This window comes from Arachis ipaensis, chromosome B4 (assembly GCF_059453495.1).
Source record: "Arachis ipaensis isolate K30076 ecotype BB chromosome B4, ASM5945349v1, whole genome shotgun sequence".
Taxonomy (NCBI): Eukaryota; Viridiplantae; Streptophyta; class Magnoliopsida; order Fabales; family Fabaceae; genus Arachis; species Arachis ipaensis.
Genome location: NC_142439.1, coordinates 50,173,310 through 50,178,012, shown reverse-complemented (window position 1 = coordinate 50,178,012; position 4,703 = coordinate 50,173,310). Strand labels below are relative to the sequence as shown.

Here is a 4,703-nt window from a genome sequence, read left to right as displayed (position 1 = left end):
ATTGGAGTTATTCATTGATCTAATCTGTGGGACAAGAGCTTGCAAAGTAGCGTTCAGACCATTTAGAGTGGCATTAATGTTATTTTCCATGGTTTGTTGTCTCCGATCAATGGATTGTAGTAAATCATCATTAGAAGATGAGGAAGGATAAGTAATTTGAGAGGTCTGTTGTTGGGTATTCTGTGGTCCTTGGGATTGTCTTAGGTGAGATGCTCTGTAAGGCTGGTTCTGGTTCTGCTGCCTGTTGTTGTGATTATTCCACCTCTGATTTCCCTGATTGTCTCTTCCTCCTCTGTTTTTGTTATTGTCCCTCCAATTCTGGTTAGAATTGTCTTGCCATCCATGGTTGTAATTGCCACCTTGATTGTACCCTTGGTTGGGGCAGTCATAGAAGTTATGAGTGGCTGCCACGGTGTTGTCTTCCTGCTGGAGCTGCGGACATTCATCAGTATAGTGGCTATAATCAGCACAGATTCCGCAAACTCTCTGTGGGACTAACTGTTGGTTTTGCTGTGGTGGAGAAGGTTGAGCTTGCTGAACTTGTTGATTCAATTGCATCTACTTCAGTAAGTTGGTCATTTCACAGATACTCTGAGTCAGAGTAGCAGTCTCTCTGCTAGAGGATACTTCTGCAATGGCTTTTGAACGGCCTTGTTTCTGCCTGTGATTCTGAGTAGATTCAGCTAAGTCACTGATCAATTGCCATGCCTCATCAGTGGTCTTGTACTTTTCATAGACCTATTGCTAGCACTTTCCAATGTGGTCTTATCTTGGGGCCTCATGCCCTATGTGACGTAACCGAGTAATACTATCTTGTCAATCATATGGTAGGGGCATGCTTCCAGAAGATTATTGAAGCGCTCCCAGTATTCATAGAGAGTCTCAGATTTATCCTGAACAATCATGGAAATGTCTTTCCTCAGTTTATTAGTAACTTCAGCTGGAAAGAATTTTTCCAAGAATTCTCTTCTCAGTGTATCCCAGTTGGATACAGTTGCTGCTGGTTGAGTGCAGTACCACTCTCTTGCCTTCCCCTTAAGAGAAAACGGGAAAGCTTTCAACAAAATTGAAGTTTCATCTGCACCATCACGCCTGACGGTAGAACAGGCTGCTTAAAAATCTCTCAGATGCTTGATAGGTTCTTGAGCAGGTAAGCCATGAAACTTGGGCATCAAATTGAGCAGTGCAGTCTTTATTTCAAAATCTGTAGCCACCGCTGGGTGATGCGCTTGAAACGATTGTATCGTAAAATCAGGGGCTCTAGCCTCCTGGATAGTAATTCTCCTAGGTGCTGCCATGTCACCTATACATAAATCAACTGAATTAGTAGAACGGGGGCTGGTTTCTTCCTCAAATGACGTTTCAGATCCACCCTCAGAGAGGACTAACCGACGCCGAGCTTGCCTTATTCGTGAAATAGTTCTTTCAATCTCAGGATCGAATACTAGCAAGCTTGGATCAAGAGGTGAACGCATCATCTAACGAAAGAAACAAGCAGCTCATAGTAGCAAAATAAAATAAAATGCAAATAAATAAAATCCAATCAATAACTTTAGCACTCTATTGCAACTCCCCGGCAACGGCGCCAAAAATTGACGTGGTGGAAATTGGCGAGTCAAGAATTGTTGTAAGAAATTCGTTGCAAGTATAGTTCTTAACCAACCAGAAATTCGCTTATCAATTTAGAAGGGTTGTCACAAAAATTAAAATTAAAATACTGGGAGTATGAATCCCAGGTCGTCTTCCAACGAGTTGCAGAAAGGTGTGCTATTTTATTAATCAGATGTTTTCAAAAAGAGTTTGAGTTGAATAAACAGGAAATTAAATTGGGGAAATTAAGTAATTTAAATAAAGGCCTTGATTGGGAGTAGATTAGTTGGAAGCCTATTCTTGTTGCAGTACTCTCAAGATTAATTGATAATTGAAGGTCGTTTTGTTTAGTTATCCCTTACTAGGTAAGGGAAAGTCAAACAAGATGAAATTTTGTTTCTATTCACAAGTCCCAATCCGCTTACTTGGAAGGACTGGCATTAGTGACTAGAGAGCCATCCAGCAATAAACCCAATTACAAGCTCTCTTTTGATCATTCTAACTCAAGGATTCCTTTCAATAAACTCCCCATCAAGTTAGGGAACTACTCGCTCATTGTGAATGTAGGACTCATAACATAGGAAAGGGAATTAAAGAAAGACATGATAAATAAAACTCAAAGGAATCAATTAAAAATAAAAGTAACTCTTGTATTAATAAATTCTAAAATAATCCATTAGTAAAATTGAGTAAATTAAAGGACATGGAAGAGTAAAGCCAAGTAAAGAAAACGAACTAGAATGGCGAAGTCTTGATGAGGTAATAACTTTTCTCAATATCCCAATGCAAAGAGCAATAGAAATAAAAATCCAAAGAACTATGAATGTGTAGAGAGAAAACCTAGAGGAGGAGTAAAACTAGATCTAGAAAAACTAAAACTGTGTAGAATGAATGTTGTATTTGGTTTCTGCATGTCCTCTGGCTCTAGTCTGCTTTTCTGGGCCAAAAATTGGGTAAAAACATGGCCTAAAATCGCCCCCAGCGAATTCTGCAGATTATGCAGATCGCGCATGTCACGCGATCACGTCATTCATGCGGACGCGTCATGCGGCGTTTTGCTTTGCCATGCGGGCGCGTCGTCCAAGCCTCTGCGTCATCTGTGATATTCCAATCCGCGCGGTCGCGTGAGCCATGCGGCCTCGTCACTGCGATTTCCTCTCTTCCGCGCGGTCGCGTGAGCATTGCGGCCGCGTCACTTCTCGCTGGTCATCTCCTTAATTTCTTTTGTTCCTTCCATTTTTGCAAGCTTCCTTTCCAATCTCCAACTCATTCATGCCCTATAAAGCCTAAAACACCTAACACACAGATCACGGCATCGAATGGAATAAAGGAGAATTAAAATACATAATTAAAAGTCTCTAGGAAGCAAGTTTTCAATCATGTAATAATTTTAGGAAGGAAATATAAATGCATGCTAATCATATGAATAAGTGGGTAAAGATCATGATAAAACCACACAATTAAACATATTATAAACCATAAAATAGTGGTTTATCACTGACCCATTCGCTATCTGAGATGGGGTAAATGATATCTGCTTCAAGTATCCTAGTCACTTCTTTCTTGACAACTTCTAAGATGGTGGGATTCAGTCTTCTCTGAGGTTGACGGACGGGCTTTTCTCCCTCTTCCAGGAATATTCTCTACTCACGAACTTGAGGGTTGATGCCTACTATATCCGCCAGGCTCCATCCAATTGCTTTCTTGTGTTTCCTCAGCACACTGAGAAGCTGTTCTTCTTGTTGGGAAGTGAGTTCCCTTGCAATGATAACTGGAAACTTCTGCTTGTCCTCAAGGTAAGCATACTTGAGGTGTGGAGGGAGGGGCTTTAATTCTAATTTCTGCTCATGGTCAGGCTCTGGATTATCTGGACCTGGTGATAATGGCAAAGTGCCCTCATTGTCCTCTGAAAGTGTCCCCACACTTGGACCTTGTCCTGTGTACTTCTCTTCTAATTCCTCCTGGTGAACTTCAGCCACGGTTTCATCTATGATGTCACACTGGGAGATAGAATGATCATCCGGAGGGTGCTCCATAGCTCCATTTAAACTTAATTTCACCATTCTGCCATCTATTTCAATGGAATGAGTTCCGAAAAATGCGTCCAGTTTGAACTTTGAAGTCATCAGGAATGGTCTTCCAAGCAGGATTGATGATGGCCTTCCTGAGTCATTAAGGGGCATTTCCAGGATATAGAATTCATTAGGGAATGTGAGTCCCTTAATGCTCATTAATACATCTTCAGCAATTCCAACCACTGGAATAATGCTTTTATCTGCTAACAAAAAATGAGCTGCCGAACTTTTTAAGGGAGGGAGCCTCAAAGTATCATATATAGACAAAGGCATTATACTAACACATGCTCCTAAATGACACATGCAGTCAGAAAATATCACACCACCAATAGTACAACTAACCATACATGGACCTAGATCACTACACTTTTTAGGTATGCCTCCCATTAAAGCAGATATAGAACTACCTAAAGGAATAGTTTCTAATTCATTAATTTTATCTTTATGTATACATAAATCTTTTAGAAACTTTGCGTATTTAGGTACCTACTGAATAACATCAAAAAGGGGAATAGTTACCTCAACCTTTTTGAATACTTCTACCATTTTGGGATCAAGTTCCATCTGCTTCCTGGGCTTCCTTGCAATCTGTGGAAATGGAATAGGAAGGACGTTTTCTGCAGCACCTGCATCCTTTACTGCTTCCTTCTGTGGTTGGACTTCCTCTTCTTCAACCATGTCTTGTATGTCCTCTTCTTCTTCAGCATCCTCTACTTCCACTACCTCTTCAGCTAAGGCATGTTCTAATGAGATTGGCTTCTCCTGATTCCTCTCTTGCAGTGTGGTTCCGGACCTTAGGGTGATGGCATTGATGCCACCCTTTGTATTAGGTAAGGGTTGAGAAACAATCCCACTGGAGCTTGCTTGTTGAGTGTTTTAAGTATTGGGTGATGCCAGCTGAGGGATGAGAGCTTGTATAGCGGATGCTAGGCCATTAAGTGAACTCTCCACGTTCTTTTGTCCTTGCACAATGGATTGAGCGCCTCGTCACTCAGAGAGGAATTAGATTGAGTGATCTGTGGAACTTGTTGTTGGTTG

The 4,703-nt window shown here is 41.1% G+C and overlaps 1 non-coding gene across 1 annotated transcript; it reads left to right on the top strand.

Moving 5' to 3' along the window:
* The first annotated feature begins 818 nt into the window (after positions 1-818).
* LOC148567516 (small nucleolar RNA R71) lies at positions 819-926 on the top strand. Its single transcript, XR_015882647.1, has one exon. It is a non-coding gene; the product is annotated as a small nucleolar RNA R71 (small nucleolar RNA).
* The last annotated feature ends 3,777 nt before the right edge of the window (positions 927-4,703 follow it).